Source organism: Hemicordylus capensis, chromosome 5 (genome assembly GCF_027244095.1).
Source record: "Hemicordylus capensis ecotype Gifberg chromosome 5, rHemCap1.1.pri, whole genome shotgun sequence".
In the NCBI taxonomy this organism is placed as follows: Eukaryota; Metazoa; Chordata; class Lepidosauria; order Squamata; family Cordylidae; genus Hemicordylus; species Hemicordylus capensis.
In genome coordinates, this window is record NC_069661.1 from 219030423 (window position 1) to 219049244 (window position 18822).

General features: G+C 46.0%; 1 protein-coding gene across 10 annotated transcripts in view; it reads left to right on the forward strand.

The window, feature by feature from the left end:
- The window catches only part of ELFN2 (extracellular leucine rich repeat and fibronectin type III domain containing 2), a 197774-nt gene that overhangs the window by 73703 nt on the left and 105249 nt on the right, over positions 1-18822 (forward strand). The gene's annotated exons all lie outside the window — the stretch shown is intronic.

Consider the following 18822-nt stretch of genomic DNA (forward strand, 5'->3'; position numbering starts at 1 on the left):
CGAGCGGAGAGGCTGCTTCCCAGCTTCCTTTGGCAGTTCAGCACGCAGAGATACTGCTTGGAAATCGTTCTGTCGGAAGAAGGAAGCCTGTGCAGCTCTGCTGCATGCAAGCCAGCACTTCCTCATCTCTCTCCTTCTCTTCCTTTTGCTTTCTCTCAGTTTCTCCACACCTCACCCCCGCAACACACACCTCTCTCCCACTTCCTCTGTTGAAGGAGCGACATTGTTTTTTCTTTGAGAAGCAAATAAGCAGCAGGCACCTGCTGCACACTCCAAGTTGTGCCGTACCTGCTTCTCCTGTAGCCCAGCCTTAGGGGTGCAGCAGGCCACGGGGGACACCCTTCATGCAGTACTTGCTTTGCAGGCCTCGAGGTTTTAGGCACCATCCCATCTGTCGCTTCTGTTGGTCGTCACCCAAATATGTGCTTGAGAGCAGCAGATGCTGCTCTGGCTTGTGACCATCACCACTCCTTTGCACTTCAACAGGATCCTGAGCTGGGTTGCGCTTTGGGGGTATGGGTGTCATGTTGACTGTTTCCAGTGTGCAGCTTAGCATGGGAAGAGGTCACGGGCTAAGAGAAATCTGGACCACCTTACAGTCACTAGGCTGGAGAGTGCAGGTTACTGGGGTCCACCCACCCTGTTTCCCTGAAAGTAAGACCTACCCCGAAAGTAAGACCTAGCAGTAATTTCTGATGTACCGCTAATTGCCCTAGTGCATTTTTTGGGGCTAAAATTAATATAAGACACTGTCTTATTTTCGGGGAAACACGGTAGGTATCAGGATGTGTTTTTCCTAAACTAATGTGGAGTTGGGGGTTGCTAAGGGACACATCCTGCACGGAGAAGAATGCACCAGATCGCTCTCTCTCTCTCTCACTCTCTCTGTGTTTTTCTAAAGCTGCCAAGCTAGTTCCATTATACCTCATTCTCTCTCATTCTCCAAATGTCTCAGCTTACGCTCGCTAACAGTTGGGCTGAAATGAAAATTTATTCATGTCCAGAAGGGTCACCCATTGGATATTTTTGTCTGCCTGCCATCATTACTTTACCTATATAAACGACTGTGACTAATGCTTAGAGGAGGACTGCAGGACAGTCTAATTGACAAATAAAAGTACCGAGAGGCTGCATCTGGGTTCTAGCAGCAGGCCTCTGCACATTCCACTCAATCCTTCCGCGAAACACTTCTGATAAGAGAACACTTAGCCTGCTTCCTGAGGTGCTCATGTGAGCAGGTGGCAAGTACCTGGGAATGCTAATCTCTGGACAGGATTATAAATGCAGTCAGTACAGGTGGAGTGTGGCTGTTTTTATTAGGGTGTTATGGAGCCCTGTGTTGCCAGGATTGCCTGTTGCATACTCCAGGCCTTCCCCTTTCAAGGTGTGAAAGGGATTCATGACTGGAGGTGAATTATGAAGCTCAAGCACATAACTGAACTGAAATGCATATTCTTTCCCTCTTTCCCCATCTTCCTCCCCTCCTTTGGTTGCCTCCCCTGTCAAGGTTTTAGATTGTTAAGTTCCTTAGGGCATGGCGCAGCCTTCTCATCATTACTCTGTGAACCACCAAGCACATTGATGGTTCTATAGAAAGAATGGCTGACATCCAGACTAGTACTATGTGTGCAGCAGTGCTTTGTTCCAGACTACGACTGTGCTGTTGCTCAAGCAGGGGAAGGGACAATTTTTGCTGATCTCCTCTTCCCTCTGAAGCTCATTGTGTGTCATTAAAATATGTCCCTGAGGGTTGTGTGACCCTCAGGGGCATATTTTCGTGACATATTGTGATCTTCAGAGGGAAGGAAAGCTCAGATTGCCTTTTGGATGAGTGAAAATTGCCCCTTCCCCCATTCACACAACAGCAAGGTGGTAGACAGGAACTCAGCAGTGCTGTACAACAAAACACTTGGCCTGTGGTTAACCAATAATATTTACTTGACAAACGTCAATGGAACTTAAGGTGGTCCTTATGGGCCTTTGTTCACACTGGATTTGCCTCTCAGCGGCAGTCTCCTCTTACATCCTGTATCTGTTTAAGTAACTAAAGCAGGGCTGCACAATATTGCACACCTCCCCGCCCCCAGATGCTGAACTACAACTCCCATGATCCCTGACTGTTGGCCTCTGTGGCTAGGATGATGGGAGTTGTAGTTCAACAACAGCTGGAGAGCCAAGGTTGTCTACCTCTGCACACCTGGAGCCCTGTTTGCTGCAGCAGGTGAGGGAGAAGATGGGTGAAAGACCTAGGATTGGGGGGCTGAGAAATCATGGCTCCTGAGTCCTTTGCTTCATCTGAGGATTGAGCTTCAGTATCCAGGCTGCAGTTTGGCAACCCTCAATCAAACTCTTCCAAACAATGTGAGGGCTCAAGGTGTCTCCTTAGTCTTCTGGAACTGGTGGAGGCAGTCTCTCATCCAGGCAACTTAGCGGGGCAGGCCTTCTTAGTTTTAGCAGCAGAATTTTGCCACTTCTATCTCTATTCTCTGTTGGACTGTAAGTTCACACCTCGCTGAGCTTTCATTTCAAGATTTCTCCCCTTGCCTTTTAGGCAAACAAGCAGGAGTTACTATCTTTACTGTGGGAACACAAAGCTTTAATCCTGCCTGTGGAACTAGGTGTTCACCTTTCACCAGAGTCAATGTGTTGCTGCAGGGTGTTGCCTTGCATATAATGTTCGGCAACTGTTTCTTGCTGGAGGTACTTCTTCCTAGATGTAGAAGTTGTGGTTTGGCCTGAATCGCTGCTCTTTCATACTTCAAAAACACATTTTGCCTCCCCGTTGCTAGTGAATGAGCCTTGAGTCACACAATTCACTTTGCTTCCTCTGTTTATGACTGTGTTCTTATCCAGTTCTGTCGCTCCCTTATTAGTCACCCAGAGACATTCTCTCTCTCTCTCTCTCTCTCTCTCTCTCTCTCTCTCTCTCTCTCTCTCTCTCTCTCTCACACACACACACACACACACACACACACACACACAGAGCTATTCTCAGTTTTTAATGTTTATCTAATGCCAAGGAAATGCATGTCTTGCTTCTTTCTCTTGAGTCTAATCAAGCTCTGCAGGCTTGTTTCTCTGGTACACTCTCTGCTTGTGGCACACTAAGGTCTGGATTGTGTTGGTCAGTATTTCTGAGAGTTCTTGGAACCTGCCCTCACCATCCTTTTTAACTTACTCTTTCTAAAACACCCCTCTCAAAACTAGTACCAATTAGCAAGTGAGTGCAGAGAGATTGAGACAAAGGGATTTCAATGTATTTATTTGCTGCATTTATATACCACCTTTCTGCCAATACATTCAGGGTGCTTTCCTAATTTAATACTAAAACACACAGAAGTTAGATAGTGAAAAAGCAGACCAACTATCTCAGGCCCTTGGTGGTCTCTTCAGGCACTGATGGCATGAATTCCTTAGCTTGCTTCTGCCTCCCCTTAAGAAGGCCCTGAGGAATTGAGGGAGGCACTAACAATCCTCTCAAGCCAGTGATGACTTCTTCAGTATCTGATGGCATAAGCTTCTAGTAGGGTTGCTAGGCAGTGTTTTCTCTAACAAGAATTCCCAGATGTTGTGGACTACAACTCCCATAATCCTCAGCCAAAGGCCACTGCACCTGGAAATGCTGGGAGTTGTAGTGAACAACTTCTGAGAATCCCTGTTAGAGGGAACACTGTTGCTAGGTCCAGATGGTGAAAAAAGTCAATATCCATCACCAAAAAAAGTGGGACACTTTTCACCAAAAAGGTCTCCAAAAAATATCTCCACTTTGCATAAAACTTGCATATATTTATTGGTATTATATATGCATATTTTGATAAAAATTGGATGATATGAGTATAAATACAGCTCACACTCTAAAAAGAAACACAAGGCAAAACCAGCATCAGCCACTGGAGGAATGCTGTGCTGGGGTTGGATAGGGCCAGTAGCTTTCCCCATGATAAACAGAAGAGACTCACCACTTTAAAAGGTGCCTTTTTACTCAGTTAGCAGAGGTAGCTGCTAATTGAGTGAAGTTAGTTAGCTAACTGCTCACTTCTCACTGCTGACACCACAGCCACAGCCTGACAGAAGCTGGCTGCACCTGTCTGGCCCATCTATCCGTGCTCCTGCATCACATGGCTCTGCAACCTGCCACTGAAGCAGAACCTCCCCTCGGGCTTCCCCATTGGATAGATGGTCAGTAGGAAGGGGAAGGAGATGGAGGAAGAGAAGCTGCTCATGAGAGCAAAGTGTTCTGAGCCAACAAAATGTCCTAGCCGCTCCCCAGAACACTGGACACCACAACACATGCCAAAAAAGTTGTTTGGTCCCCCAAATAGTCGCATGTCCTCTATCAAAGTCCCTAGTTGGCAACCGTGGCTCCTCGGCTTGGGTTTCCCCTCTGCTGCCTTCCCCTCAGGGAACACAGGTCTTCAGTAGCCCCTGGGGAGGTGGAGGAAAGGCTGCCCTGACTGCTCTCTCCGGCCTTTGGTGGCCTCAGGGGAAGACCCCCACCCCCAACTCCCACTGGCGCTGACCTAAAGGGCAGGCGCTGAGTATCCTCCCTTCAGGAAACTCTTTCAAAGCTCAGCCTGAAGAGGACAGGATGGGACTTCCCCTTCCAAGGAGGATCCCATTGCAGGCCCTTGTATTATCTCCCGGGGCTGGAAGGAGTTAGCGCCTTCTGGTGGGGACTCTAGGGCAGCCAGCACGGAAGGGGCCACATGCTTGGATCCTGCTGAATCCAGCCACCCAGATGCACACCCAGTGCCCCATGCCAGTGCTTGCTTGTACAGTGGTGATTCTCTTCTATTTAGCAGAGGGAGAGCAACTGTCCCTATCCAGCCCCCGCACAGCATCCTTCCAGTGTCTGTTGCCAGAGGGTTGTGAGCCCTTTGGAGACAGGGAGCCATGTTATTTATTTATTTATGCTTGTGCAGACAACCATTTTGAGGTGGATAAGAGCCCAGGCAAGATGTTGCCCTATATGCAAGATACAGGCCTTACCTCAGCTTGGCTCTGCAAACACACAAGCATGGCTGGTGAGGGCTCTGTTGCTGAAATGGGCAACTACCTGCACCGCCTCCTTATGGAAGGTACTTGAAGGGCTGGGTTGCATTCTAAGCATGCTCTGCACTGCAGCAGACTGGGGAAGCTTCATGACATCAGCAGCTTCCCTCTCATTGGCCCTGGAGGACCAGGAGACAGAAGCAGCGCTGTCAAAGCTGCTCCAGCTTCAGGTTGGGATAATGGAGTGTGCTTTGTATGCTAGTGCATCCATTGACAGCAGCTGCTATATGCACAGCTCCCTCTAGTTTCTATGTGGGAAAAAGCATGCTGGGTGCCAGTGGCTGGGTAGAAGAGGCACGAGGGTTCTCGTGATTAAATGATCAGGGTAGGAGGACTCTCCTCTCCTCCACCCATGGTTAAAAGCTGGGTACAAATGCTTGGTAGCCCTGCTGGGAGAAACCTGGGCTGGAGGGAAATGTGCGAGTTCTGATGATCATACAAATCTGCGTGGCCCACCTCCTATCCTGATTTTAATGATTGTATGAACCAGACTATTATTTATTGTTCTAGGATCTATATAATACACTTTGAGAACTTTTGTATACTGCTTTTCAACAAATGTTCGTGATTGTCATAGTAGTTGCTGTCCTGTGCCGGGGTTCTTAACCTTGGGTCCCCAGATGTTGTCAGACTAAGCCACTACACAGAGTCTTAATAAGACTTCTGCCTCTGTCCAGTCAGTGCACACACAGGTGTGGCACAAGCCCAAGTTGTTGTTGTTGTTGTTGTTGTTCTTCTTCTTCTAACCCAATTTACTGGGTAACTGGGTCAGTTGGGGTTATTTTGGGTTATTCTGTCGAGTCAGTGCACACAAACACAGACACACAAAAGTTAGTTACCCAATAGTTATCCAAAGTTACCTAACACTACAAACCAATCAGTAAGAATATTTTTACAATAAATTTTAAAACATAAACATACAAATCAATGACAGTAATGAAAACCCTTAAAACAATTTATTTCCATTCTACAGTACTTATCTATATAAAAAACATACAGCACCTAGACCTTTTCAGAAGGCCTCCGATATAGCTTACTGCCATAAACAAATTCTGTTTAGCAAATCTCTACTTGTATTTTAAGAATCAAGGTCCCCATCTGTTAATGCATTGATACAACACACCTGCCAATTTGGGAGACCCTATCAAAACATGAGTTAAATGCTGTTTTTATAAACGTCTGAGGGAGAGGAAAGAAACATCTGGCATAATTAATATTTTATGCTTTAATCTTGTCTGGGAGAAAAGAACTATTTCACTAGTGGAAAAAATGGTGAAGTCAAAGATACACGTCCGTTTTGGATCTAAGCTTGTTAATAATTATGGAAACAGAACTTTTCAAGTAACAAACTACCAATTTTTCAATCCAGTTTCTGACCGAGCTCTGAATAGTCCTGGATTCTTCATGTAACCCTTCTTTATCTACTTACAGATATACTAAAAATGCGGAGATGATAGGAATCTAAATATATTAAGCCTATACAATTGCTTAAGTATATGCATAGAGTTCTAGTGTACCCCATAGGTAGGGAAATGATTTATCGGATCCAGTAAAAGCCTCTGATTAGTTGTAAATCACTATATGTAAATTGTATTATCAACCAATGTGGGTGAATCTTTGCTTAAAAAAAGAGATAACCACAGTAACAATGGAAGAGCAGATGAAAATTGATGACTTAAATTGAGGGTTTCTGGCTGGTAATTTAAATCAAGATTTCAATTATGGTAGCAAGCCTGTTACTATTGAGAATGAGTGTTTCAGATAAAGTGGAGCTTCAAACCCTTTGCCGTTTTTTAATGGTAAAACAAGCCAGCTTGAAACTTTGCATTCCAAAGGTTGGGTGATGGAGAATTTTGATTTATCTGTATGTTTCCTTCAAATCAGCAATGCCCATTTCAAGATATAGGTATTTCCAAAGGATAGGGAGAGATGCTATTTTTCAGTGGGAGACCACTAGCACCAGTATGGGAAACTGCCTTATACCGAGTCAGACCATTTGGTCCATCTAGCTCAGTATTGTTTACACTGACTGGCAGTGGCTTCTTCAAGGTTTCAGGCAGGAATTTTTCTCAGCGCTGCTTGGAGATGCTGGGGATTGAGCCTAAACCCATCAAAGTCTGGAGTCCAAGCCTTCCACCCAACCTTCTCTGCCCATTTGTAACATAGATTTTAAGCTGGGTGGGGAATGTGGAGCCAGTGAGGTGTAGCGGTTAGAGCAGGACTACACAACTTTGTTCCTCCTGCAGATGCTGGTCCAACTCCCATAACCCCTGGCTATTAGCCACTTTGGCTGGGGATTATGGGAATTGTAGTCTGAAAGCCCCTGGAGGGCCAAGGTTGTGCAGCCCTGGGTTAGGGAGACCTGGATTCAAATCCCCATTCAGCCTTGAAACTCACTGGGTGATTCTGAGCCAGTCAATTAATTCTCAGCCTAACCTGCGTCACAGAATTGTTGTGGGGATAAACATAGCCGTGTACTCTGCTCTGGGCTCCTTAGAGGAGAAGAGAGAGATATAAATGTAAAAATAAATACATGTTGGGCAGAAGGCTCAGGAACCAGACTCGGCAACCTGCAAAGGTTGCTCGACAACCAGCAAAGGTTGTGTGAACAGGAATCCCCAGCTGCCCAATCCTATGTGTGTTTCTTCTGAAGTAAGTTCAATGGATTTTACTTCCAGAATAAGTGTGCATAGGATTTCAGACTATATCTGACATCAGGACACTCATCAGTGTCCATTCCTCCTAGTTCTAAAGATGACATTGGTGATGGTTTGAGCTGTTGTAGTTGTAGTTGTTCTTGATTATAGGTTGTTCAGTTGCTCAAATTACAACCCCAATTGTCTTTATGATGAGAAATAAAATAGAATACAAAAGGAGCAGGTGCACTTGCGGCTGAGAAAGCACAAGCTTTGCCAGAGATTTATGAAAAAAGAGTGGAGGGAGGACATAAGAGGATGGCAGAAACCAAAAGCTGAAGCACACGCAGGAAATGTCCAATGCACACAGACACAGGATGCATTTCTTATATGAGAGCACTGTAACGGGTAGACAGCCACATATAAATGTGTCGGAAGAAGCAACTGTTGTCACCAAGGCAAGAGAACTGAGTGATATACACAATGCAAAAGAGAGTTTGATTCTCTTGATTCGGAAACTGGATCATAGCACATCTCTTTTAAAAGGAGGGATTACACATCCCCTTTAACATAGAGGAGAGCAGACCCATACCTGCTCCTCCGCTTGCTGCCACTTCTGTAATTGTTGCACTCCTCCAGCTATGCTCTTGTGCCAGCGGGGCAACTATCCTGACCATGCAAATGGCCATCATGCATGTGCGGAGGACATGACCATGCTGGCATAACACAGGGGCAGCTGGGAGATGCCCCACCGGTGTGTGAGCATAGCTGTGGGGAGTGCTGCAATTATGGAAGTGGGGTGAGCAGTGGAGCAGGTATGGACCTGCTCTCCTCCATATCTATCTATCTATCTATCTATCTATCTATCTATCTATCTATCTATCTATCTATCTATCTAATTTGTAGACTGCCCAAAACTTTCTTTTTTGGGCGGTTTACAACAACATAAAGCAAATTAAAACAAAAATGATAATGAAAAATGAGCTTCGGGGGCAAATTACAGATTTGGAGAGTGAATTACTTTCAACAGGAAAATGGTGCAGGGCAGGGGCATTGATAGGTGCTGAAAAGATCCAGGTCCACAGCCCCTCCTTGATAATTAAGCTCAATCATAATCACCCCCATGAATAATTGCATATGTTTTAAAGTCTCTGATATTATAATACTAACTGAGCTGATGGACTTGGTCTCAGGCTTGGCCCTGGAGCCTCCCAGGCTTATGGTGGTGAGAGACTTGAGTGTTCAGTTCGAGATTTGTGCAGAGCAGCTCATGAGTTCATAGTGGCCATGACAACTGTGGACCTATCCCAAGAGGTCTCAAGACTGATGCATGTTGCTGGACACACACTTGATCTGGTCTTTTACTCTGCCGAGTGTGGTGCTCCATGGGTGGGGACTCCTGTGATTTCTCCATTGTCATAAACGGACCACCATCTCATTAAGGTTGGACTCACAATCACGCTTCATCTCCTTGGGGTGGGGGGCCTGTTTGGATGGTCCACCTGAGAAGGTTGTTGGATTCAATAGGATTCCAAGAAGCCTTGGAATGATTTAGTGTTGGCTCTGCCAATGATCCTGTTGATGTCTTGATGGAAAACTGGAGCAACAAACTCACCAGGGTGATAGACATGATCTCTCCTAAGCATCCTCTCTGACCCACTTCAAAATTGGCTTCTTGGTATACGGAAGAACTATGGGAGCTGAAGCAGCAAGGCAGACAACTGGAGTGCAGGTGAAGTAAGACTCGATTTGAATCGAACAGATTTCAACATAGAGCACATTTGAAGACCTATGCTTAGGCAATACATGTGGCAAAGAAGCTATTCTTTTCTGCTCGTATTGCACCCACAAGCTCTCTTCCAGAGGAATTGTTTAGGGTTGTGAGAGGGCTAGTGCGTGCCCCTCCTCCCTTGAATCAGAATTTGGAACCATCAATTACCCATTGTGATGTTTTTAATGAGTTCTTTGTGGATAAAGTCTCTCGTATTTGGGCTGGCTTACTCAAACCCCACAATTATTGCAGAGTCTAATGCGGAGGTGTCCAGCAACTCCTCTTATGTGGTTAGGCTGGATCACTTACAGTTTGTTACTCCTGATGATGTGGATAAGCTACTTTGAATGGTGCAACCTACCACCTGTTCTCTTGACCCTTGTCTGGCATGCTTAGACTATCTGGCAGGGGAGTTGTTGTAGAAGGCCTGGTCAAGATTATAAAATGCTTCTCTGAGGGAGGGCAGGATGCCTCCTTTCCTTAATACGCCTGTCTCCAACCATCCGTGGCTTGGCAACGTAATTGAGAAAGTGGTGGCCCCCTAGCTCCAGGCAGTCTTGGAGGAAACTGATTATCTAGACCCATTTCAAACTGTCTTTCAGGTGGGCTATGGGGTGGAGACTGCCTTGGTCGGCCTGATGGATGATCTCCAAAGGGGAATTGGAGGGAGTGTGACTCTGTTGGTCCTTTTGGATCTCTTGGCAGCTTTTGATATTATCAACCATTGTATCCTTCTGGAGCATCTGAGGGAGTTGGGGGGTGGGAGGCAGTGTTTTGTAGTGGCTCCGCTCCTACCTCTTGGGCAAGTTCCAGATAGTGTCACTTGGAGATTGTTCTTCAAAATGTGAACTTTTATATGGTGTCCACCAGGGCTCCATACTGTCTCCAATGTTTTTAACTTCGACATTAAACCACTAGGAGAAATCATCAGGAGATTTGATACAGGTTGTTATCAGTATGTTGATGACACCCAAATCTATTTCTCCATCTCAGCATCATCAGGAGAAGGCATAACCTCTCTAAATGCCTGCCTGGAGGCTGTGATGTGCTGGATGAGGGATAAAAAAATAGAGACTGAATCCAAATAAGATGGAAGTGCTTATTGTGCAGGGTCGGAACTCAGGAGATAGGTTTGATTTGCTGGTTCTGGGTGGGGTCACACTTCCCCAGAAGGAACAGGTGCACGGTCTGGGAGTGTTTCTGGATACAAAATGGACGCTAACTGAATCGGGCCCAGTTTTTTCCATGCATGTTGAGCTGGACAAAAACTTTTTAAAAAGAAAATTTATTGCCAAGTCTGGTGTGTGTGTGTGTGTGTGTGTTGCCATGGTCGTGGGGGGGATCTCTAACAGTTCCCGCTCCCCCAACTGCCCCACCCAGTATTATTAGGGCCATTTTGGCCCATTTTGGGTACTTTTCAGCCCTCTTCCTGCTCGCGGTGGCCATTTTGAAGACCACTGCGCATACGCACTGGTCATTTGGCTCGAGGTCGAGCCAAATCGAACCAGGCCTGGCTTGGCTCGAGGACAAGCCATTGAACTGGCCTGGACTGGGTTCAATGGCGAACCAGCACAACCTCGAGCCAGTTCACACACCCCTAGTCTCAGGTTGAGGCAGTGGCCAGAGATGCTTTCTATCAGCTTTGGCTGATACACCAGCTGCCTCCATTTCTTGAGATAAACAACCTCAGAACAGTGGTACATATGCTGGTAACCTCCAGACTTGACTTTGCAACTGCGACTGTCTTTGTATGTGGTGCGACTGCCTTTGTACATAGGATGGAAACTGCAGTTGGCATGGAATCAGCCAGGTTGATCTCTGGGTCATCTCGGAGAGACCATATTACTCCTATATTAAAAGAACTACACTGGATACCAATAAGTTTATTTATTTATTTGTCAAATTTGTACACCGCCCCAAACTTTCATCTCTGGGCAGTTAACAACAACATAAAACAAATTAAAACAGACACAAAAATCTTAAAACAATTAAGGCAATCTAAAAATTAAAAGCAGGTCAAAACTTAAGAATTCAAAAAGCTGGAAAAGGTTGGTTGAAGAGGTGGGTTTTCAAATGTTTTTTTAAAGAATTGTCAGAGATGGGGAGAATCATATTTCAGTAGGGAGCGCATTCCACAGTCTCGGGGCAGCAACCGAGAAGGCCTGTCCCCATGTAGCCACCAGCCGAGCTGGCAGCAATTGGAGACGGACCTCTCCAGATTACCTCAGTGAGTGGTGGGGGTCATAATGAAGAAGATGGTCTCTTAAATACCCAGGGCTTAAGCCATTTAGAGAGTGTATGGGCAAAATACAAGGTGCTGGTTATAACCTATAAAGCCATAAACCTCAGGGTATTTAAGAGAACATCATCTTCACTGTGAGCCCCATCACCCATTGAGATAATCTGGAGAGGTCTGACTGCTGTTGCCACTTGCTGCTTGTCTGGTAGTTTCACAGGGACAGGCCTTCTCTGTTGCAACCCCGAGACTCTGGAATGTGTACCCTGATTAAATAAGAGCCTCCCCACCTCTAACAACTTTTTTAGAAAGTCTCTAAGGACACATTTATTCACCCACGCTTTTTAACTAGACTTGTGGTTTTAAATTGTTTTAAAGTTTTAGTTTCTGTTTTAATTTGTTTTATGTTGCTGTAAACTACCCAGAGACAGATGTTTGGAGTGGTTTACAAATTGAATGAATGAATGAATGAATGAATGAAATAATACAGCACCCATGAAGGTGAAAACAGCAAGAGAGCTAGGTGAGGCTAGGAGCTCTCTGCCATGTCCTGTGTAGGGTCATGAAGGAGGGAGGTGGCTGAGGAGACTCAGGGTTCTGAGCAACTCACTGGGGGCCTGTGCCCCATGGGCCACCCCCTAAAGATGCCCTTGGTGCAGGGGTGGGTTTTCTGGCATAAATCCCTTCTCTCTGCACGCTGCAGTCCCAGTTTGGATCAGGGTCCCTGTAGCTGCCATTTCTTTAAAAAGAGAAGTTCCCAGTCTTAAGGATGCCTCTTAACAAGCCATTTAACATAATGTGTCACTTGGACCTTAGAATGGCCAAGTGCTAACCTCTTTTGATCTTAAAAACAAGGAATGTTTGCATGGTGGCATTCCAAGGGAATGAATAGATTTGAGGGACCATGACAGGGGTTGAAGTTACCCCATTTCAGATTTGTAATGTAATGTGTAGTTGGGCTCTAAGTGAAGGTCCTTTCCCATAAAGGAGAGACTGCAATGTAGTAGAGCATCTGCTTTGCATGCAGAAGGTCCCAGGTTCAGTCTCTGTTATCTCCAGGTCAAGCGGGGAAAAGACTCTTGCCAGAATCTTTGGAGAGCCGCTGCTAGCTCCTGCAGACAATACTGAGTTAGGTGGATTTGATATAAGGCAACTTCCTATGTTCCTTCCTATGCTTTCTGATAATGTTCCACTAATGCTTATCATACCAAGCACCATCCTCTTCCCCACATAACAGAAGGAGCAGAGATAACCCTGTGAATGGTGTAGATAAACCTAATGCTGTGATAACCAAATTATGCATGATGAGGAGAGAGTGGAGATTTTCTCCCTCTCTCATAACACTAGAATGAGGTGTCTGAAACTGATTGCCAGGAAATCTAGGGCTGACAAAAGGAAGTACCTTTTTCACACAGCATATTATTAATCTGTGGACTTCTCTGCCACTGAATGTAGTGATGGCCACTGTCTTGGATACCTTCAAAAGTGGCTTAGACAGATTCATGGAGAGCAAGGTCTATCAAGAGCTACGAGTTTTGACGGCTATAGACTACCTCCAGGCTCAGAGGCAGGATGCCTCTTAAGACCATTTGAAGGGGAGCAGCAGCAGGGGAGGGAATATGCCTTCATCTCTTGCCTGAGGGCTTCTCAGAGGCATCTGGTGGGCCACTGGGGGAAACAGGATACTGGACTAGATAGTCCTTGGGTCTGATCCAGCAAGGAATTCTCTTCTTAGGTAGCACTGAGGAAGCAAAGCAAGTATGAATGAAGCTCACCAGTGCCTTATGGGAGTACACTGGAAGCTCTATGCATGCTGTTCTGAGCTTTCCAAGGGAGAGTGAGCCACAAGCATGATCAATAAATAACCTTGCTGCCTGGATAATAGCTAAGCTGTTTTTGGTTTTGTTTTTTAAAAAATCATAGGAAGCATTGGTGGAGATAAGCTCATGGACTGTAAAGGGAGAAGAAAAGATCCACCCCCCCCCACTGTCCTTGCAGATCTAAAGAAGTCTAACAGGAAGTGGTGCTGCTTTGTGCAAGCTCTAGACTTTCCTGAAGGACAGTGACCATCTTCTCCTCATGACTAAGGAGGGCCCTGTTTAGCATTTATTCCTCAGGCTGGCCAGCAAGCACAAAGGCCAATTAGAGAGTTTGTTTTTGACTCTCTGCCAGTGGCATGGAAAATTCTGGCCCCCAACCTGCCTGTGATGAATTAAAACAGCCTAATATCTTAACAGATAACAATGGGTAGCAATTATTTTCTCACTTCATTGCCGTTTTCTTGCAGCTTGTTTGGTTCTCCCTCCCACCCCCACACACCCCTCCCACTCACAGCCTCATTTGCTCTGTCTTTTGCGTCTCTTTGTCTCTGCTTCCCTTCCCTGTAGTCCCACCCCCAACCGGTTCTCTCTGTTTTGCCATTCCTCCTACACTGCCACCACCCACACATCATGCCCTTCATCCTCTCGCAGAACAGATAATATTGCCCATCTTGGCCCACTAGGCTGTGCTGGTTAGGGATGTGCAAATTGATTCAATTGTACCATTGATTTTGTACCCAAATCTACCTGTTTTGGGCAATTTGTGGACAAAACAAATCACCCCTGTCACAAGATGTGGTGACAGCCAACAACCTGGATGGCTTTAAGAGGGGTTTGAATAACTTCATGGAGGAGAGGTCTATCAAGGGCACTAGTCGGAGGGTTATAGGCCATGCGCCTCAGAGGCAGGATGCTTCTGAGTACCAGTTGCAGGGGAGCAATGGCAGGGGAGAGGGCATGCCCCCAACTCCTGCCTCTAGGCTTCCAGCAGCATCTGGTGGGCCACTGTGCGAAACAGGATGCTGGACTAGGTGGGCCTTGGGCCTGATCCAGCACGGCTGTTCTTATGTTCCCCTGTGCTAGCTGGCCAGATTTGGGTCCAAAATAAATTGCCCAGATTTTGGACCTGAAAAATTTGTAGATCCAGACCTCCATTTTGTGGTGATTTCTCTTCCTGTCTCCATTTTGTGTCAGGATTATTATTTTTTTTTTTAAAAAAATCCCGTCCTCCCAAGCTTCAGATTGGTGACTTACAGAGTGCAACGATTGGCTGGCGATTCCCACTGGTTCCAGATTGGCTCGTTTCCATTCAAATCTTGTATTGCCGGTGTGACTGACCTCGCATTGGCTAGGGGAAAGGTCAAAGAAGGGACAAGGGTGGAGGGGAGTTCAAAGGAGGGATTTTCAAATGTACTTAAGGAGGCAGCCACCCACCATTCTGCCTTTCTGCTTTGTGGGAGGAGAGAGGGGTGGGGGGTGGGGAGCTTTGCCTTGTCTTGCCTGCCTGCTGCCTGGAGTGGATTCTCTGCTTTCTGTTCCTGCTTTCCTGACTGTGGAAAAGAGAAGATAATTATTTTCACCCCCTTCCTGCTGCTGAGAGAATCACTGCCCGTGCCTGCTGTCTGTGCGAATCGATTTGGGTACAAAATGATTTGTATCCAAATCTACCTGTTTTGGAAGATTTGTGGACAAAACAAATCGCCCCTGTGCGATTTGAACCCAAAACAAATCAGGAGTGATTCAATTAAGCAGGGATCCTCAACGCTGGGCCCCCAGATGTTCTTGGACTTCAACTCACATAATCTCCAGGCCCAGTGGCCTTTGGCTGGGGATTATGGGAGTTGAAGCCCAAGAACATCTGGGGGCCCAACATTGAGGATCCCTGGATTATGGTACAAATCAAATAGAAAAAATTGATTTGTTCACATCCCTAGTGCTAGTGGAGCCGCTGTGGAGTTCCTTCTCCCATGCAGCCCCTGCTGTCCACCACACCCTCGGCACTGGAGACAGTGGCACTGTCCATTTGTCACCCACACAGCTGATGTTTTATTTTAACATGAAATGATCTTATGATGCTCAGGTTGCTGCTATGCACCTGCTCAACATAGCCTCCTATGTGAAAAAGAATGCGGGATTGTAGAAAGAAATCTTGCCATTGTAAGGTGTTTGCTGCCTGTAGAGGGTGAAGTAATAGCTTCTACGATTTTGTGGGCAATCCTGTATTGTACACGTGTGTAACTTTGTGTGTAGTCTAAAGCGTGATTCAGATATCTGTACACTCGTACACATGTTTGTGTGAATGACTGCCCCTGTGTTCATTTTAAATGTGAACCTGGATACAGGCCCTTCAAATGCATGGTACAGATAGGAAGTGTACTTCTTTACCTGTGTACAGCATAATGTGAATAACTATCCCTGTGTACAGATCTGTACCTGTGTACACTGTAAGCTCGTTGTACAAGTGTTGAACATAAACGTGTGAATGGGTCTTAAGTCTGCATGTGCCCAGGCAGGGGCGTAACTATAGTAGGGCAAGGGGAGACACTTGTCTGGGGGCCCACTGCCTTGGGGCGGGGGGCCAAAGCAAGTCACATGACTGACTCCCCCAGCCACGCACCCGCCCGGGCTTCCTTCAGTTGTATTCATCCTCTGAAATTGAGGTGAGTGTTAAGACCTGGAGCTACCAGAAGCAGCATGTCTTTCTCTAGTACCATTAAATGACTGGCATCATCTACAAATTACAAAACCTTAAAAAAAAAACAACTTAGGATGATGTTCTATTTTGGCACATAGGTTATATATATAAAAAATAAAATAAAATATAGTAAAATTTATTTTTATTTTATTTTGCTTTTTGTTACCACTATTCAGCCTCATTTAATATTTCTTTACTTCATGAGCTGAGTTTCAGTGGGGGGGGGTGCATTTTAAAATCTTGTCTCTGGGCCCACTCCAACCTTGCTACGCCCCTGTGCCCAGGTTTGTGTGTACTGAGGTCTGTGTGTACTCTAAGTCTGCATGTGAAAACAAACAACATCTTTGAAATTCGGTGACAATAAAAATTGAATTCTGTGACCTGTATACATTGTGCAAAGCTTAGCAAACATATGAGCCCTATTCACACGTTGTGTTCAACACTTGCACAATCTATATACAGTGCACAGCGTTACAAATCTGTCTTTTGGCAGGAGATGGAGTTGTTCAGAATGGGTTGGCCTCGTGCTGGTAGATGGGATGTAGCCGGGCTTGTAAATAATGTGAGTGGCAGGAGGCTAATAAGACTTCTGCATGCCAGGGCTGAGGCAACTGTTCTTTCTGAAGACACTGTTTGTTTTGCAGATAGAAAGGGAGTTTGTGGCTTTCCATTCTGGAAACAGAGTGAGGATTCAGTGGGAAGAAATGGGCAGGATTCTCAGCTGTTTCTAAACAGAGCGACCATGTCGTATGCATGCCAGGAGCTCAAAGAGAAGCCTGGTACTGGCCCCACCCCCATGCCTGTTGATGGCAACTTGCTGCCTTTGCAGCCAAGCAAAATGAGCAGGAGGGATGGCGCTCCTCTCCCCAGAGCCCGTTTCAGGACGAAACAGAGAACACAGGGGAGATAAGAATGTACCCTCCCAGAGAGAATGACATGATGGACAAGACAGAGGTGGGGAACTGGAAGGAAGAGATACATGGGGGGGAAGCTGAGGGGAGTGAAACACCCAGTGTGAGGGAGGTGGCAGATGAAAGGAATGGAAGGCACTTTTGAGAAGAATGAGAAGGAGAGGCCATGAAGAGTAAAATGGAAGGAAGCCAAAGAAGAATGGAATGGGCAAGAGGGAGGAGTCAGGAAATGTGGATAGGAAGCGGCCTTATACTGAGTCAGACCATTGGTCCACCAAGCTTAGTATTTGTCTACACTGACTGGCAGCAGCTCTCCAAGGTTACGGGCAAGAGTCTCTCCCAGCCCTTCCTGGAGATACCAGCTAGTGAACCTGAGACCTTCTGCATGCAGTTATGCAGATGCTCTTCCACAAAGCTATGGCCCCATATCTTTCAGTGCTCACATGCAGCTTCCCATCAAACTGCAAATCAAGGTGGACCTTGCTTAGCAAAGGGGACAATGCATGCTTGCTACTGAAGGAACAGCTCTCCTCTCAAATTGCATTGGAAGTGGAAAAGGGAGGAGGTAAAGGAATGTGGAAATGTTAAATAAAATGAGAGAGAGAAGGCCTCGGGCACCTTCCTTCCTTATGAGGCAAGGCTACAATACCTGAGGCTTTTTTTAGTTTAGAAGAAAGACAATTGCGGGGAGACATGATAGAGGTCTATACAATTATGCATGGTGTGGAGAAAGTGGATAGAGAGAATTTTTCTCCCTCTCTCATAACACTAGAACCAGGGGTCATCTCATGAAATTTCATGCCAAGAAATTTAGGACAGACAAAAGGAAGTACCTTTTCACACAATGCATGATTAACTCATGAAATTTTCTGCCACAAGATGTGGTGACAGCCACCAGCCTGGATGGCTTTAAGGAGGTCTTCCATAAATTCACGGAGGACAGGTCTATCAATGGCTACTAGTCTGAGGGCTGTAGGCCATCTCCAGCCTCAGAGGCAAGATCCCTCTCAATACCAGTTGCAGGGGAGCAACAACAGGAGAGAGGGCATGCCCTCAGCTTTTGCCTGTGGGCTTCTCAGAGATCTCTGGTGGGCCATTGTGTGAAACAGAATGCTGGACTAGTTAGGCCTTGGAACTGATCCAGCAGGGCTGTTCTTAGAGCTGGTCTTGTGGTAGCAAGTATGACTTGTCCCCTTAGCTAAGCAGGGTCTGCCCTGGTTGCATATGAAAGGGAGACTTGATGTGTGAGCACTGTAAGATAGTCCCCTCAGGGGATGGAGCCACTCTGGGAAGAGCAAAAGGTTTCAAGTTCCCTCCCTGGCTTCTCCAAAATAGGGCTGAGAGAGATTCCTGCCTGCAACTTTGGAGAAGCCGCTGCCAGTCTGTGAAGACAATACTGAGCTAGATAGACCAATGGTCTGACTCAGTATATGGCAGCATCCTATGCTAAATGGGGTGGGAGAAGAGGGAGAAGAAGAATCATCTTCAGTAAAGTAGAAAAGGTGGTAAACTCTTTGAGGCAAGGAACTTCCTTTCTGTGTACAGGCCTATGTACCTATACAATAATACCAATAACAAATAGGCAAAGTGCATTCTTGGATTTTTATTCAGTGATAGTTCTCATTGACTTCTTTCCCCTCATAACATGGATGGATATACCAGCTTGTTTCCACCTTTTGAAATAGAGACCAAAAAATATGC